We start from the raw sequence: 19,354 nt of genomic DNA on the forward strand, positions 1-19,354 counted from the left end.
TTGAGATAAACCCTTAAGTTAAATAAATATATTTTCACAGAAGCAGAGCTGGTAGCTTCCAAAATTTCTATGTGCTTCTCCCCTGAAGTGGTTGTTGATTGTGACTTAGCGGGGGACAGGAGCTGAGCTGGGGGGAGTCCTGCGGAAGGTGCAGGAAGACCCACTGCCCAGAAGGGAGCAAACCCAGCCTCCGGAGACTGCAGACAATCCAGTTGAGGGCACGGACCCTCCCTAACCTCGTTGTCAACGAACCCTTTCAAGCCATTACGTTCAATTACACGAAAGGGGCCCGGAGGTTAACACAAGCACACGGATTGCTGAACAGTTAATGAAATCACAATAAACGAATTCAGTGACCACAGTCCATTATGAATGTAAAATCTGATTAGATGATGGAGAATAATATCGCTGTGTTCATCTCTCCCTGGGTGATGTATTGCTCTCTCCCTTCAACTAGCATTTACCTCAACAGATAAGGCAGAAATCATTGCAAAGAGCTTGGGGAGAAAAGAGTACCTTTTGACCATGTGCTCTGTTTCCTTCGCTTCTTTTTTTTTTAACTGAAGTATAGTTGATTTATCATGTCGTGTTAACTTCTGCTGTACAGGAAAGTGAATCAGTTACACATATATACAATTTTTTATATTCTTTTCGGTGATCGTTTATCTCAGGACATTGACTGCAGTTCCCTGTGCTCCCTCCTGCAGTGTAAGTTGGCGCAGCCACTATGGAAAGCAGTATGGAGGTTCTTTCCCCTCTGCTGGCCTATTTCCTACATGCTCTGTTCCGTCGGTCATTTGCCTAGAAATCCTCCCTCACTGTCCTACAATTTTATGGCCTCACAGGTCCTTAGGGAATCTCAGAGCCATTTTGTTTTCAGACTGCCTGGATCCTAAGTTTCTTGGCACTGCCTGTGGGCCATCTGTTGATAAATGCTCGATGGTCCTAAGCTCATAAAGACCTACTTATTCTAGCCACAGCGTGAGGCATTGAAGATACGAGCCTGAGCAAAAAGGTGGAGGTCCCTGACCACCTGGTGTTTAGCATCTCTGGGGAAGGACATTCACGAAATCGTATCACAAATGTAAACATCTAACTGTGACCCATGCACGGAGCAGAGGTACACCCCCCGTGAGAGTGCAGAATAAATATAGAATCTGACCAGCCAGGAGGTTCTGGAAAGGCTGCCTGGGGAAGTGGGGTAGGCAGAGGCCTAAGAACAAACGTGCCTTAGCTGGAGGGGAGGGCGTTCGTGGGAGGGTGGTGTGTGCAAAAGGCTCAAGATGGAAGGAATCTGGATGCTTTCAAGAGAAAGGAAGAAAGTCGTGGGATGCAGCTCGGAGAGTGAGGTGGATCGTGGAGCGATTGAAGCCATGTATGCAGGTCCCGTAAACGCATCCTAGATTCAGGTCTTTGCGCTCAGAGCCACCCAAGAGGGTTTTAGTGGAAAGGAGCGCAGGCTGGTGAGCTGATCACACCTCAACTTGAAAACTCTCTGGCTAGTGTGGGAAGGCGCTGCAGCCGCATGAGTGCCAGGCTGGCGCAGGGGCTGTTGGACGTGGTTCAGGCCCCAGGCAGTGCTGTGTGGACTCGAGCGGGCAGTGGAGAAGCAGGGGTGACAGGCACGAGTTGCCCCTGACTCTCAAGGGGCAGGAGAGGCTCCATTTCTCTTTTTCAAAATCAAGCCGGATTTAGCTCCAAAAGACCACTGATCGTTGAAAGCAAGTGACGCGGCTCCCACACTGTCCCCATCCCTGGGGTCCCTTCAGGGATGACACAGGAAAAATGAGGCAGGGCTGTCATCGCATCTTCTCACCGCTTCCAATCGACTTCCGTCTAGAGAGGCTTAGACTGAACTCTGTTGCCTGATTCTAAAACGAATTTGGATCTGCATGGCCCAAAATACTAGCCGTCTGTCCTTGTCTAAAAGTCAGAACCGTAGCAAGGGGCACTACCACCTGGAGACATTTAGTTTTAATCCAAACACCTACCCCACAGCTGAGTGCCGCCTCTCTCCTGTGGCAGAGCTGCTGGTCTGTGGTTCCTTGTGACCTGTGCCCTTCGTTTTGTCCTTCAGAGACCATTTGGAGGGGGAAAGCTCTGCTGCTGGGATCCGCTCCCCCAGCCAGCTTGGCGGTACAGAGGGAGTTTCACTGTGGCTCCCAGGGGGAAGGCGCCAGGTCTGCGCCCCCATCTCTGCAGCCTTCCTTACCCTGGTCCTGCATCCAGGGCTTTGCCGTAAGCAGTGGACCACACAATCCTGTCTCCTTTCCTGAACGCCCTCAGCTCTTTTGTCTCCCAGCCTCCACCTCCTCTGCCTCTTGGCTGTGTCATCTTTATCAGCCTAGATATTTCAAATAAGGAGCTGTCCATTTGGGGCTGTCAGCTTCCGCTAGGCAAGGGAGCCCACAACTCTGGAAGCCAGAGGCCCAGGGGAAGTGGAAAGAATACCTTTTCCCGTTACCGGTGACTGCAATCCCCGTGCAGCACTAACTAACGTATCAGTTGCCACACGGTGCCCAGTGCTGCCAGGCTCCATATTTTGCTGTCTCCCTGCCCTTGAGGAGTGTGCCCTGGAGCTCAGGGGGTTCCTGTGATCACAGAGCCTGCAGCCCAGGCTGGCAAAGCCCAGGTGCCAGCCCAGAGGGCATGTTTACATCACCCAGCCACTCCTTCGGAGCACGCAGGTGGGACCAGGGATGCACACCTGCGGGGCCGCCGCAGGGACCCTCTAGGTTGTGCCTTGGACAGGACGCTTGGTCCAGAGGGTGCTGGGGACTGAAACCCACGCTCCATTGGAGAAAGCAAGTGCTGACCATGGGCGCAAGATCCTAGAAAAGGGCTCTTTTTCCTTTTTGTCCGCCTGGAGACAGGCTCTCTTATAACCACCTGCCTTGAAGGGGAGTCTTTTTCCAATTTGCATAAAGGTGGTAGCAGGGGCCCCAGAGTCAGAGAATCAGGCAGTTGCCCAGGGATTAGCCTGACGCCCAAAAGCCCCGCTCGAGACGACCCTCTGTACAGGATGACGACTGACCCAGCTGAGCAGAGGCTCTCGGAGAGCTAGAATCTTGTAAGATAGGATCTCAAGAGGTGTGGAGGGGCTGAGAGGGTGGCACGGGGACAGAGCACAGAGAAGGGCAGTAGTAAATCAGGGCCATGGGGAGGAGGGATGCTGGTTTGTGGAGCATCTGTGTGGCCGAGTCACGCTGGGGATGGGGCCTGCGTCGAGAGCACCGGGCGCCTGCTCCTGGGGCCCAGGCCTGGGGTGCCTGCACCCCCAGAGCTTCTGGCCGCCTGCTGAGCGGCACCCGCCGACTCCAGGCCCCTGCACGCCTGTTGAGGCTCATTGCTGTCCCTGGGACAGAGTGGGTGTGCAGCAACGGATGCGGACGGGGTAGGACTGCCGTTAGCAAGCTCTGCTCTGCAGACCCTCCCTCCTGACACAATTGCTCTGTGGCACCGGCTGCAGTTTACTTACCTGCTGTATGTCCCCGTCTCCCTCCCCCGAGACGGGTGATGCGCTGTGAGAGGACAGGGGACCCCTGCACTGCATCCCTCACTCCAGGTGCTTCCTGTACCCTTCCCGAGTCCAGTGGAACCTGCCGCATATGTGTCTGAAGGAGCACTGTTCTCTACAGAATCATCACCTTGTGGGCATCTTCCCCTATACATTTTGGAACAAGGCTTTTAGAACTGTCTTCAGAAAATGAGTTCGGAGGCTTCATGGGAAAAGAAGCCTTAATGCGTTATGCAACCAACAGTAAATGGAAAACAGGACTATATTAATAAACACAAACTCACCTACAGTCCAGCTGCTTCAAGAAATGCTTTTTAGCGACTGCCTCTGGCATTTTTACTGACCAAGATTCCTACTTTTCTGGCCTCTGCGTAGCTGAGTTTGTTCAAGCCAGAGAGCTGACCCTGTTGTAAGAGCTGGAGGTTCACAGATGTCATGATGCAAGAAAACGATATTTCCAAATATTTCACACATTTTCTTTCTGATGAAAGAATTTGCTAGCAATGCTTAAAATCCATATTACACTTTTCTCCTCACTTTTGTCCTCAATATTCATACTTTAATTCTGGGGCCGAGATTTTGTCCGTACTTGGTGTGGAACTGCCTCGGGTGGAGACGTGAATCCGCCAGCCCCGGAGTCTCTGAGTCCCGTCACCTCCCATCGTCACGTGCAACACGGACCATGACGTCTGCCCTGCTTGTAGGGAAATGTAAATTCCATGGTGGAACTGAATCACAGCGAATCCAAGACCACCCAGATCATCCCACAGCCCAGCCCTCCTCAGGGCTGGCAAGACCCCCAGGCTCTCCATGGGCTCCCATGGTCTTCCCACTCAGGACACAGCTGCAGGAACCATGACCCTCAAGGGGATCCTGGCTTCCCCGCGGAATGAATTAATGGGCTCCAGGTCAGAATAAAGCACCTCGACATTGAACTGAAGGCCTTGAACTCCTCTGGGGCAATTCAGGACTTTTCCTAGCACCGGCTTTGCCCAGTGTCCGAAGGGCACAGAAAACCCCGGCCTGCCACAGAGCCAGTTTGCAGGACCCCAGGTACCCGTGAGGCCAGTGTAGCAGGAACTTACCAGATCGTGTGGGGCTGGTCCAAGAGGGGTGTTAAGCACACACATCTCAACACACACACACACATGCAACACACACACAACACATACCATACACCACACACACACCGCGCACACACACACACACACAAAACACACACACACGTGGGGTGTGGGAGGCTGAGAGGACCACAGTTTGCTCCTGTCAGCCGTGCACAGAACTCCTGGACCAGCTCTGTTTCTTTTATCACTCACTTAACCCAGCAGTTTTGCTCAGAACTCAGTGCCACGGGAAAGTAACACACATGTGAAGCCTTTTCATCCAGAAAACAAGTGCAGAAGTGTGTCTAATTATCGCTAAGTTACTGCATCTCCCAAAGAGAGAACCACACAGCTAAAACGGCATGCCCAGAGCAGGCAGGGCTGCTCCTTTACTTGTCATTCTTGTAGCTCTTTTTCTCCGCCTCTTGGGTGTGCTGAGTGGATCCACAATCTCTTACTCAAAACCTTTGAGGCCAGATGGGTTTCACGTTTCAAAAATGTTCAGATTTCAGGACGGTAACGCGGTGCAGATATCATACTTTATGTAACAGCCCTGGGGTCTAGGACAGCACCTCCTAATTACACTCATTAACATTTCTGTAGCCAAGGGTGTGAATTAAGATCCTAAGTTGTAATGAATTAAGATCCTAATTTGCCTCGCATTGTTTTAGGTCAGGTTTTGCCTCTAAATATAAAAGGCAAAAAACAAAAAAAACAAAAAATACCCCACAAACCCTCTCGGTTTCTGGACATTGGAATTATAGGTAATGGGTTATGGGCCTGTCTCCCCAATTTTTTGGCTCACCCATGAAAGTCGGCCTGCACATCTTTCCTCCTTCTACTCACTTATCTTCCTTCCTTTGTTCAGGGTGTTGGTCTCATGGTGGAGCCTTTTCCGTCCTTCCCTGATCTTACCATTCTTAAATGTCTCAGGCATAACTGTCCATCTAGGTTTTGCTTCCTGTTGCTGTCATTGCAGCTCACTTCGTGCACAGAGAACATTTCGAGCACAGAGACGTGGTCTCGACTCGGATTTTAGGCTTCTTAAAATACGTTTATATCTTATGCAGCTTTGCAGACTCCACAACCTGGGAAACCTACAGAAAAATATAGGGCCCCTGGTGTTCAAGGAGCTAACATTGAAAAGAACATTTCAGGCCCTGAGCAGTTCCCCCATCGCTCAGTCATTGGTTAGATCAGTGAGGGTTAGCCGATGTTTCCTGAGGAACCGACCTTACAGGACTCCACTAGAACTACTTTCTGGTTGCAGATGACTCTCTGAAGTCGCCCAGAGTTACATTCACCTGTTTATGCCAAGAAAGAAAATCTCCAAAACACAGTCCAGCAGAAGGTAACCAGATATTTTCAACAGGGGTGTGAAGTTTTACCCACTGGAGATGCTGATTCCACGTCTCCCGGGCAGCCTCGGTTGTGGGTCGTGTCTTCACGTCTCACACAACTCACTCAAGAATTGCTGATCTCATCTGTGCACCCAAACCAGCGGCATTATCTATAACAGCCAAAAGGTGGAAGCAGCCCAGGTGTCCACTGATGTATGAATGGATAAGTAGAAAGGGGTGTCTGTATCCAAGCGACTGTGATTCAGCCACTGAAAAGGAAGGAGATTCAGACACATTCTATAGCATGGATGAATCTGGAGGACATCATGCTACGTGAAGTAAGCCAATCGTAAAAAGACAAATACTGCATGATTCCACTTGAGGTACCGAGAGCAGTCAAATTCATGGAGACAGAAAGTAGGCTGGTGGTTCCCAGGGGCTGGGGGAGGGCAGATGGGGAGTTGCTATTTGATGGGAACAGGGTTTCAGCTCTGCAAGATGAAAAGATCCTGGAGATGGATGGTGGGGACGGTTGCACAACAGTGGAAACGGACATAATGCCTCTGAACTGCACACTTAAGAATTATTTAAATGGTACATTTTATATTATGTATTTTTACCACAGTGAAAAAGAGAATCGCTAGTGCTAATGAAGATAACTTCTGTTTTGCAGAAATGCTTTCTCCTTGAAGTACTAACATGAGCCCAAAAGGCAGTAACATAAACTAAACTAAACTAAACTAAAACTAAAAGGCAAGGGAAGCAAATGGAATTGATTACGTCCACTAAGAAAATCTTCTACTCGGCCTTGTACCATTTGTTTCTGTGTGTGAACATTCTGAATTTGCAGCAGTTATGACTCCAAAAAGGGGGAACGAAGAGAATCTCAGCTTTAAGAAAACTAGGACACAGTCGCATTTATAGAAACAGGTGCAACTGATCTTATTTGGAATTTTTTCAACTATCTTCATGATAAATAAAAGCAGACACCATGTCGCATGAACCAGGGAACTTTGCTCCCAGCGGTTGGCAAATTGCTAAATTCCATGAAGATCAAATTCACCTCCGATGTCCGTACGCCCTGGCTTCCCGGCCCCGTGGACACAGCTGGCTCCGGAACCTGCGCCCACGTTCGGTCAGACTGAGGCGGGATACTGCCCGATGCACGGGATTTCCCAGATGGCCTCCGCTGAGTCCAATGCCATCGTCGTGCCCTTCTCACCTCTGTAGCACTGGTTCTGAACCTTGGCCACGCATAGAAACATGTGGGAGATTTTTTAAATCCCAATGCTCAGTCCACACCCCAGTTGAACAAAATCAGAGTCTGTGAGGTGGGAACCCACTGTTGAGACCACTGTTTTATGTCCCTATAAACATGACATTTATGGTCCTAAAAGCTTTTTGAAAAATCAATAAAGTTTTTGAAATAGGAATTCCTTCTGACGAGAGGAAAAAAATTTCCTCACACTTTGAACATCTAAAAGGTGAGATCACTGTTTTAATTTTTTTTTTTTTTTTTTTTGCGTTACGCGGGCCTCTCACTGTTGTGGCCTCTCCCGTTGCGGAGCACAGGCTCCGGACGCGCAGGCTCAGCGGCCGTGGCTCATGGGCCCAGCCACTCCGTGGCATGTGGGATCTTCCCGGACTGGGGCACGAACCCGCGTCCCCTGCATCTGCAGGCGGACCCTCAACCACTGCGCCACCAGGGAAGCCCGAGACCACTGTTTTAAATTAACTCTATAATCCTTTATATGGTATCTGTGAGAGTAGTAACAACTATATACATTTTCTCCTAAAAAGATCATCTACTTTCTGTCCTCCCTTATGCTCCTTTCCTTAAAAATCTCACCAGCAGTCCTGTGAGAATTTCATATCCACTCCCATCTTATCTCACGTCTCAAAATAATTGGTTGAATTATAATCGAATAATTGGCTTCCAGTGAACAAGTATTTATTAAGACCTACTCTTCGGGACACCATGGTGGGCAAGACAACTTTCCAGCTCTCCTGGGAAATCAGCTTCTAGAGGAAGCAGACAGACGACCCCTGTGGGGTCAATCCTTCTAGCTGGGGGACTCACAGCTGAGTCGTCTCAGGGAGCTGCCTCGCCCAGGGCAGCCTCCCTCCAGTGACTGGTCCATGAAGAGTGGACTTGATCTTGCGCTCAGGGCCATCCCAGAGCGCCCCACAGGATCGGCGGGGGCTTCTGTTCCCACTAACGTCCTTCGCCCTCTGCCCAACCCTGCTTCCTCGCCCCCTCCTAGCAGTTGATCCCAATAACCTTCCTACGTGCAAGTGCTCAGCGTAGACAGTCTCCCAGGGAACTCTCCCCAAGACTGCGGTGGATCCTAGGGTGGCAGCGGTGGACCCTGGGGTGGCAGCGGTGGATATGCGGGAGGTGGAGAGGGTGAAGATGTGGGAGGGAGAGCTGTGGGGCCTGCTGATGGATTAACTGTGAGCTAGGAGGAAAGGCAAGGATGCCTCCTATGTTTGGAGCCTGAGAAACTAGGTAGCTGACACTATCTTCTGAGATTCTTTAGGGAGAAACGCTGGCAGGAGAAATGTGGATGTGATCCAAAATAAGGGCTTCCAACTACAGTGTGTAAATTATTAAGCACCCCCCTCATAATAGCTATTAGTTTTTTGTGTTTGAAGCACTTGGGATGCATTAGGTATCTTAACTCATTTAATTCTGACAGCAGCGCCGGAGCATGGGTTTTATTTTCCTGTTCCTGAAATCCCTCAGGCCCTCGTGCGGCACCCTTCTGTCCCTCCAGCTCTGGTCAACAGGCTGCCCTGACCTTCCCTCCCTTGCTTGCATGCATCAAACATTCTGTGACCTCAGGCCCTTTGCACGTGCTGCTCTCCACCTGGAGCGCTCTTCCTCCCCCGCTTCCATCAGCCTCCTGGCTGTGACCTTCCTCAGGTATCACTTCCTCAGTGTGGCTTCTCTTGTCCTCCAAGGCTAATGGGGCCAGGTTGTCCTGGTCTCGCAGCACCCTAACATATTCCTTTATTGATTAACTCTGTAGTATTCCGTTACTGAATAGTCCTATGATATTTACTATTTCTTTCTGATCAACCCCGTGGGATCTCCTCTACGCGTCACTCCAGTTACAGTTAGGTGGCCGTTTGTGTGATGAGCCTCTTCCCCGGCACAGGAAGCCCCATGAGAGCAGGCGCTGCCTTGCTCTGACTTCGCCCTCCAGCACAGTGTGTGGCACATACTCGACTCTCAAATATTTGTTCAGTGAATCGTGGAAATAGTGAGGCTAATGGGATTCTAGAACTTCCCATGAGTACACGTCATTTTGTTGTAGAGCTGGGATGTGAACCCAGGTCTGTTTGACTCCAAAAGTCAAAACACATCATAATTTGCAGACTGAAGTTGGGAGGGCTGCCCCATCCAACCGATCAGTAATATCTGGACGAATCCGATGAGAGCTCAAGAAGACTTCCCAGAAACTGGATTAAAACTCGGGTTCCTGTAGCTCTGCACTGGGACGCCTCCCAGAAAGGCAGGGAAATGATAACATTCCCTTTACCCAGGCAATTGTAAAACAGATTCACGTTGACATGTGTGCCCAACGTGGTGCTAGAGAACAGGGGTGGGATGGGGTCAGGAGACAGGAGGCTATGAAAATGTATAGTCTCCTGGAATCCTCAGAGAGCGAGATGGGCTGGTTCTAATTGATGAGGTCTTTTCTCATCGATGAAGTATATGCACTAGGAAACGCTTTTTATTTCAACCCTCATGCTAAATCTTTCTAAAATGGATTAGTCTACTTTCTTTTTTTTTTTTTTTTTTTAGCGGTACGTGGGCCTCTCACTGCCGCGGCCTCTCCCGCTGCGGAGCACAGGCTCCGGACGCGCAGGCCCAGTGGCCATGGCTCACGGGCCCAGCCGCTCCGTGGCACGTGGGATCTTCCCGGACCGGGGCACGAACCCGTGTCCCCTGCATCGGCAGGCCGACTCTCAACCACTGCGCCACCAGGGAAGCCCTAGTCCACTTTCTTGCAATAATAAATACTAGTTGCTAAATGAGATCTCAATTTTTAGTGATGACAGAATCTCACGGGGCCACTGAGGCACCAGCTCTGACCATCCAGCGCTGGAATGGTGAGATGGAGAGAGTCAGGTCCACAGAAGGGAACGCTGTGGGTCAGTGAGCTGAGGACGAGCCCAGCCTCTCCCCAACACGCAGCTGGGGAGTGAGAGCAGAGCAGTTAATCCAAGCGGACCTGTATGTCTTCACCTGAAAAATGACGGCGATGGACCACGTTGGTGTCCATCGCGTTGTCTGACTGCCTCCCACATTTGAGATGATTGGTTCTCGGAGTATGTTTATATAGGCTTAACACAAAGTTTAATGAAAAACACCTACTCTTCTGTGATACATTTTAATTTTTTCTTCGATTTTATTTTCTAGGAAGCTTTGCTCACTGACTTCAGAACCTGCTAATAAATTTCAAAAACAGTTTGGAAACCACCATCCCCATTGTTGCTGTTTACGATGGTCAACAACGAACTGGCTGAGTCAAGGTAAGCCCAGCATACGCTGGGATGTATTTGCCGTTTTGAAAGTGAAATGTCATCTTATCTTTGTCATTTGCCGCATTCTTGTAAAAGGCCAGTGGGAAAAAAAACACCTGCTTTCTGATGGAGAATTCTGGCGGGGTGGTAATTCTCGTTGACTGAGATTAATTTCACTCCCTGAGGACGCATAGGAAAATGAGAGGTGGGCACAGTGGTATGTAATCAAGGTCAAAAACATGGGCAGCGAAGAGATGGAAGTGGGGAGGGCAGGGATGGGTCCTCTCCTCCGCTGCCTGTCGCTCAGCGATAACTGGAAGGGCTGATGTGCGTGAATTTGCTGTTGGGAGTTTCTATGACTGCGACACTTAGGTTTGTGAATCCCTGAGCTCCTGCATTGTTAAAGGCTCTGGGACCTCCAGGGTGGCGATCGATGCAGAGGGGAACGTTCTGCTCGTCCAGTGGGACCCCGGACCTTGCACTGGACAGCAAATCCCGGCATCGAAAGACAGCTCGGGACTGGGTGGAACCAGGAAAGTCGGCGTAGACCTTGCCTTTGAGACCTTGAAGCAATTGCGTGATTGAAGAATCTGCCAACTCTTGTCCTCGTTTTCTGGGGTCCTAAATGAGCTTTCAGTTTGCTGAGGCTGGGAAACCACAGCCCCAGAGGCTCACCTGCAGCCACGCCCAGCACATCCTCCAGCCTGGAAGGGTGTGGCTGCCTCTGGATCAGAAAATTGGACCAGAGGAAAAAACAAGGCCTAGGGCACCCTCAAGCGAAGGACAAGAATCCGGGTCTCCTGGCTCCTGGCCCAACCCTCTGGTATTTAGTCCTTGTGTCTGAACGGAAGCAGGCTCACAGGAGTGACGACAACATCTTAGTACCTGAGCACGTCACGAGCACCTGCTGTGTACCAGGCCCTGCACCGAGGGCTTCGTGTGCGTCCATTAACGTCATCTCAGAAAGCAGACTCTGTGAAGCTGGTACCATTTTATCCCTGGTTCCAGCTAAACCGATTAAGGATGGCGGGAGGAGGCGGCGGAGAGTCTTCACTTCCTCCAGGCCCAGAGGGACTTTCAAACTCCAAATTAGGGAGCGCGGAGCCGAATGCGTCTTATTGAAGGAAACCAAGATGGCCTTTGCCCAGAGTCCTCTGAGTCATGGATAAATACATTCGAGAAGGAAATGAATTCAATTGAGCTAATTCAAATTTCATGCCACTTAATTTTAATAGGACAAATATTAGCCCGCCAGTAACACTTTTAAATGGTTGGAATATGAATACATGCAATTCGATGTTGAACTGAAGATATTATCTCACCATCATTGAATCTGATTCGTCTCAGGGGAAACGAAGGAGGCATTTTTAGTGGCCACGGAGGTGGCTGACTGAAATTCTAATAAACCTGGGAACGGATGAATAAAACACTGTCCCGCAGCCAGCACCCAGGGTTTCAGCATCTCTGAAGCATCTAGAGGCTTAGCCCAGGGCAGGTACATGACCCCTTCTCTTCTTCATCATTAACGTCCCTGGGGCCAGGCACAGAGCACGCGTGACGGGGATCATGTCATAGGTCACCCCGCTGCAATTGCGGCTCACTCCCCTTTCTCCCTCACTACCCTGTGATCCCGGTGACAGCAGGAGTCACGTCCCCATGTCTTCTGGGGCTTCGTATCATGGCCTCTAACCCAGTGCCTTTGGATGAATTATTAGCGCTGATGGCCAGTATTGCCACGTGCGGACGCCGACCTCTGCCCTCACACACGTTCCTCCACCGAAGACTCCATCAGCCTGCAGGTCCTCCCAGACCTCACCCCGCAGCCTTCATTCCAGCAACAATCCTAAAATAACCGCATGCACATCTGACGTTCGCCAACCCTATAGCAACGTTTCCAAATAAATTCTGGGACGTGTTCAAGGGCATTCCAAGGGGGTGAAGAAAGAGATCCCAGGCTAAGAAAGTGTGTGAAGCCCGGGGTGAAACTCAGTGAAATGCTTCCTTAGGGAAGACTTCTCGGAGCCTCTAACGTGCTACCAAGTGCTGTAATTTTCCTAGAAGGACTTAACGGCGTTCAGCTTTTCTGTGTTGGTTAGGATTCCCCAGAGGCAGACCCTGAGACAAAGATGTAGCATAGTAATCTGTTTTGGGTGTGATCCCAGGAAACGTTGGTAGGGATAGAGAAGTGAGACAGGCGAGAGAATAGAGCAATGAGCGGGGTTTTAAAGCAAGTTACCTGTAATGAATGGACTGGATGTCTGTGTCCTCGCAATGCGTATTCTGAAGCCCTAGCCCCCGTGTGGCTGTATTTGGAGATGGGGCCTTTATGGGAGTAATCAAGGTTAAATGGGGCCATAAGTGCGGGCCTGATTCCATAGGGTTAGTGTCCTTATCAGAAGAGGATGAGGGCTTGCTTGCTGTCTCCACACGTACACGTGTGCTCACCGAGGAAAGCTGTGGGGGAGCTTAGTGAAAAGGCCAGAAAGAGGATCCTCACCAGAAGCTGAACTCTGCCAGGACCTTGATCCTCCAGAGCTGTGAGGAAATAAAATGTCACCGTTTCGGCCCCCCAGTCCGTGGCATTTTGTTGTGGCCGCGCAATCTGACTAATACCTTCCCATCGCGAGTAAGGAGCTTAATCCTGCTGAGAGTCAGAGGCAGACATGCACCGGGGACTTGGTTAAACCCCAAGGAGACAAACTGGGGAGGTTGAGGCCGACATCTCCGAACAATAACAGGATATAAAGGGAGCTTCGCGTGCTGCGGGGATTGGCGTGCCTGGAACCGGGTGGGCAGCATAAACAGAGCAATTCCCACATCCTCTGGGCTGCAGGGGCTTCTTCAGTTTAAAAAAAATATGCCACTTGGTAGTCCTGAGTCTCAGAGAGGAGAGAGGGAGGCGGGATACTTATACAATTCCCATCCGTCGTGCTCTGGGGCATGAACTTCCCGGCACTGCCGACCTGCGGCGCAGGTGGCAAAGCAGCCTCTGGACCAGAGGAGGTCCTCAGGCTGGAGATGCACGTGCTGGGTTCTGGAAGCTGCCTGGTGTGCCCTGAGGGGCCAGGGGACGTGCCGGGGGGGTCGACAGCACCTGGTCCGCTGTTCGGCCTTGGACGAGCGTCTTGTAGACAGTGATGTTCCTTGATGCGGTTTGGAAAGCTCTGCTCCAGACCCATTTCAGGCGGCCCAGAAGAGTTCGATTTCCTGTCAGAATCTGTCCACCTGCTCGTACTTATCGGTATTAGTTTGCAAGGGCCGCCCCAGCAAAGTGCCTCGGACTGGGTGGCTGAAAAAACCGCAATTCATTTCCTCAGTTCTGGAGGCTGTGACTCTGAGAGCAAAGTATGGGCAGGGTTGGTTCCTTCTGAGGCCTCTCTCCTTGGTTTGCAGATGGCCACCTTCTCCCTGTTTTCACATGGCTTTCCCTCTTCCTGTGTGAGTCTGTGTCCTAATCTCCTCTTCTTATAAGGACACTAGTTGTATGGGGTTAGGGCCCACCCTCATTTTAACTGAATCATCACTTTAAAGGCTTTCTCTCCAAATTGAGAGACACTCTGAGGTACTGGGGGCTAGGACTTCAACATACCAATTTTGGGGGAACGTAACTCAGCCCCTAAGCCATTTATCCCTTCACTGGCATCAAGGCAAGTCATTTGAGAAACACCAAAGGGCTGTGAAGCGAGCAGGACCTGCCTCAGACCCAACCCTATAGACGGGCATGTCTCAAAGAACATGTCCCTCTGAAGGGAGTTCTTGGGTCACGGTGGAGACGCTGACTGAGGCCCATCCAACCACCGACATCCCCAGCAGAGTGGAGCACGTGTTACAACTGATGAAGCTACGCTGACACGTCATATAAAGCCCACAGTGCACATTAGAATTCACTCTGCCGTCACACATTCTGCAGGTTTTGACAAATGGATGACACGTATCCACCATCGCAGTATCAACGAGAGTCGCTTCACTGCCCTTAAGGATCCTCTGTGTTCCTCCTGTTCATCCTTCCCCCAGCCCCTGACAACCACCGATCTTGTTACTGTCTCCATAGTTTTGTCTTTTCCTGAATGGTTGGAAGTAGCCTTTTCACACTGGTTTCTTGACTTAATGAAATGCATTAAGATCATGTCTTGAGAGCTTCTTTCCTTTCAGCACTGATGACATTCCATTGTCTGGACGTACCACAGTTGACTTTTCTATTCACATACTGAAGGGCATCTTGGCTGCTTCCAAGTTTGGGCAGTTATGGATTCTGGGTGTATTTTGATGGTAAAGTCAACAGAATTTCCTGACACTTTGGGTATTTTGTGAGTAATGGCCCCAAAGAGGATGCCAAGGCATTTGGCCAATGCAGCTGAGAGAACAGGGTTCCCGCGGATCCCCGCACACACAGGAGGACAGGGAGATGATGGGCTAACAGTGGCCACACCAGTAATCGTAACTCTCATTGACGGACCTTAGCTTTCCGCCAGGCTGGGATAAGTGCGCCGTGCCCCTTATCCCGTGTCACACTCACACCAGTCCTAGGACTAGATGCTGTTAACATCCTCATTTTACAAACAGGAAACAGAGGCAAGTTGTTTCCTTGCTCCAGGGCACCCAGGTCTGCTCATACCTGGCTTCTGAGACCGTAAATATTTATTATATGATAGTTGGCGTTTTTACGCAAACACATCAGCCTGGTTAATAGAAAGCTTCCCAAACCAGGGTAAATCCTCAGAGAAATGAACGTCACTATGTGAGGATTCATGGGAGGAAGCTGGCTGACCATTTCCCGCGGTGACAACATCCAACATGCTGGCCGCAGTGTTTTCTAATTCTGGTGAAGTGAAGAGTTCGTGGTTCAGAGCCTGGCACACAGTGGGTGCTCCAGGAACACAGGCCATCAGCTTGGAGAGGCGAGTAACAAAACGTGGGTACCTTGGGCGCCTAAACGAAAACTTGCACAATCTGAAACTTGACGTGTACATTTCCCCTATTGATTTGACCCAAAGTATTAAATCTCTCCTAGGCTCCCTTTGAGCAGCTACAAAATCACTGTGTCCATCAGTGGTTCCCAAGAGCCATCCCCCAACCAATCTGGGCTCTGGAAGTTCCCACCCAGCTGGGGCAGAATGAAGAAAGTCAGAACACGGCCGTGAATTTTCATAAAACAAGATGTATTTCATTTAAAGCCCGATCCTTTCGTTTGAGATGTGTCCTGTTTTTAAAGCCTAAAAATGCCTTTTTTTTTTCCCCTATGAAATAATAATGAAAGTAGTTAGAAGTTCGCTTGCCTAAATGAATTGATGGAGCAAAGCAAAAGCCCCCAGGTCAGTCTCTCCTCTTTGTTGTTGCTGCTGCTGGCGAGGAAACTTACCAACCCATGAAATCCAAATTTCTGGGTGTCACTGACCTTACATAATCGACGTAAACTCAGTTGACTATAAAAGCAATCAGAAACGTGAGCTCAAATGTAGAATGATCAAGAGTTAGGACAGGTCAACTCTACTGCCAGGGGAAGTATGCGTCGATTACCCGCCCCCACATCACCCCGCGTTAGGCGGCGTCATCCAGAGATGAAAACACAGAGCTAGTCATTCTCCTTCACTGTTCACAAGCCCGCTGCCAGGGCACTTCTAGCTACATGTCACACCCCGTGTACACACCTTGCAGAATTTGGGGTGTAAATTTCCCACCCCCCCACCTCTTTGTCTTGCTAAAGGAGTCAAGGAGAGGGAAGATGCTTTACCTCCTACACGATTTCTTGCCAAATTTATAGAAACAAAAATGAAGAATATAAGCGATTAAAAGGCAACAAGCGTTGCACACTGATGGTGTCTGCTGCAGTGTCCTGTAATGGGCGGGGGTGTGGTGGTGAATGAATTGAGAACACAGCCCTGCTCATTCCTGAAAGCCAAGCAAAACCTCCCGATCTGCTGAATTCCAAGCCACGGAGGACATCCTTCGGGATCTCACTGCCTGGCGTCCCACCTCTCTTTTCTTCTGGGGAAACGCTCATTCGGCCAAGTTCAGACAGAATCTTCACTGCAGGACTCCACACAGGACTTACCTCATCCGGTCGGAACGCACGGTTGGTTCAGAGCTGGGCACACACCAGGCCGGGCCAGAGTCCTCCGTGGGAATTCCTCTCTCCAGCTGGGAAGATGGTCTCAGCGTGCCAGCCTGGGGCGGCCTGGGGGCACTTTCATGGCTTCACGGGAGATGCTGGTCTAGGAAAGGACCGTTTGAGCTTGGCAACGTCAGGGGCGGGCTGACCGAGGGCCTCAGCGCACGGGTGGGACTCTGTTCCTGAAGCTCCCCCTCCTCTGCCTTGAGCCTCTCCAGGACCTTTCCCAGCCGTGCCAGACAGCAACATCCGTTTTAAATTAAGTTGGTCTGAATTGCGTTTCTGCCCCTTGGCAACAAAAATCCTAACAGATACACCGATAAACATAGAAATTTGGAGTAAAGTTTAAATCCTTCTTTTTGTCACAAGCAGTCATTCAAGGGGAAGGGGTAACAGCAGGACTGTGGATGCATGGCTGACCCTGGCAATCGGAGGAGCTGCCCTGGCCCCTGGCTCCCAGGTGTCTGCCATTTAGCCACATCCAAGCCCCACAGTGAGTTTTCTCAGTCTCTTCCTTTAACTCTTCCCGGGTCTGAAAACTGCACAAACCTACATATCTCTGCCATCCACCTATTACCCTTTCCCTTCCCAAGACTCCATTCTTTTTTCTTGTTTCCCAAACACTTTAAAGAGGGAAGAAATCCCACTACTGTAAGCTCTGTAGGTCAGGGTCCATCTCCGTGTTATTGACAACAGTGATGTCTGGTTGGCGCTGTCATTCACTTTCCCTAAACTGCTCTGCTTATGTGAGGCTCCTAAAATTTTGGCAGGTGGTTTGAACTGTGTCATACTGAAAAGCCTATGTGTATTTTTTAAAAATTAATTAATTTATTTATTTTTGGCTGTGTTGGGTCTTCGTTGATGTGCCCGGCTTTCTCTAGTTGTGGTGAGCGGGGGCTACTCTTCGTTGCGGTGCGCAGGCTTCTCATTGTCGTGGCTTCTCTTGTTGCGGAGCGAGGGCTCTAGGCGCATAGGCTTCAGTAGTTGTGGCACGTGGGCTCAGTAGTTGTGGCTTGCGGGCTCTAGAGCACAGGCTCAGTAGTTGTGGCACACGGGCTTTGTTGCTCTGCGGCATGTGGGATCTTCCCGGGCCAGGGCTCGAACCCATGTCCCTTGCATTGGCAGGCAGATTCTTAACCACTGCACCACCAGGGAAGCCCTATGTGTTTGTTTAAATGACGGTTTTCCATCGCTTTATTCTAAAAATGCTTTGAATCATCACAGAAATTGAGAGGAAGATGTACATCTCTTCATTACAGCATGTGCTGCCTGGTATTACTGTTGCTTTTTATCTGTCTGTCACCACCAGACTGTACACGCCTGTGAGGAGAGACAGCACGTCTTACTGAATTTGTATGTCCAGCCCTTAGCATGGTTCTTTGGCAGTCACGGTGTCCGATGCCTGTCCATGAGGTGCAGGCGATTCTTACAACTCTGTAGAACCTTGCTTCTCAAAGTGTGGTCCGTGGGCCAGCAGCGTCGGAATCACTAGGAGAGAGGGCTGCAAATGCAAAATCTGGGCCCCACCCCGGAACTGCTGATTGGGAGTTGCTACCTGGCGTGCAGAGAGAGCTGGGGTGATCTTGCAGAGTCAGGGGCTGATTGATGGGAGAAGGGAGAAGGAGGGGGAGTCAGGGGTGGATGAGCCTGCAGGGCTGGAGTGAGGAATGACAGTGAGCCCCAGGGGAAGACCGGCCAGCCAGAGGAGGATGCCCCTGTAGGAAGGAGTCAGTTCTAGGGTCCTGTGCCCTGCAGACCGTCTTTATTCATACAGGACCCCCTCCCTCGCTGTGGAGAAAGGCAGTAGAGAAAACCTTCACTGCTGACGGGAAAAGACCAGAAGATCACGCCTTCTCCTTCTCCCACCTTTAAACTTAGGATCTAGGTGCTCTGGTTTTTGTATCCAGGGGAGACAGGCTCATAAAAGCAGACGGCGATCAGGTGCTTAATCTTAGAAACTACTGATGCGTTAAAATGAAAACATAAATTAGCACGGCCACTCCAGTCCCTAAATGAATCGGGTTTTGGCACTCTGCTTCTGTAGGAGCTCAGTAAATGATTTCCATTTGAAAACACAGCTCAAGGAGCACTTAATAAGTGCAATTTGATGATGATGATTCGCATAGCAGCTCCCTATGAATCCAGTCAAGCCAATGCTTCCGGGGAATAGTAATTAGAAAACCAAGTCCAGGACACACCCACGGAAGGGGGCCTCTTGGGGATCCGAATGCAGTGTGGTCAACGGCAATTCCGAAACAGCTGGCTGAGCATTTTCCTGCTTCAAAGATCTGCTTCCCTAACCTGCTCCGCCCGGTACCCATCCCCACTGCTGATCCTGAAAAACCACCCTAAGCAAATTCTTTTGACTCTGGAGGTAGCAGTTTAGGGAAAGGCGTGGAGAAGCGGGCCGCTGGAGAACGGGACTCCGCAGGGGAACCTCAGGAACGAAATAGGTCACCGGGCTCCCGGGCAGCGCTGCCCCGCCCCCGCGCGGTGCAAGCCCCGACCGCCAGCCGGGGTGGGATGAGGGGCCGCGGCAGCGAGGGTGACAGTGCACTTCCCCGCCTCCGGGTCGTCTCGCTCCCGCAGGGCGCTGGGGGGCTCTCGCCGCCCCGCGCCCCGCGCAGCCCCGACCCCTGGGGCGCGCGCCGGCCTCTCGGGGCTCCGGCGGCGGCGGCGGCGCGCGCGGGCGGGCACGGGGCGGGGAGAGCCCCCCAGCGCCCTGCGGGAGCGAGACGACCCGGAGGCGGGG

Source organism: Aethalodelphis obliquidens, unplaced genomic scaffold (assembly GCF_003676395.1).
Source record: "Aethalodelphis obliquidens isolate GAN/ISIS:26980383/991018 unplaced genomic scaffold, ASM367639v1 scaffold16, whole genome shotgun sequence".
NCBI classification, from domain to species: Eukaryota; Metazoa; Chordata; class Mammalia; order Artiodactyla; family Delphinidae; genus Aethalodelphis; species Aethalodelphis obliquidens.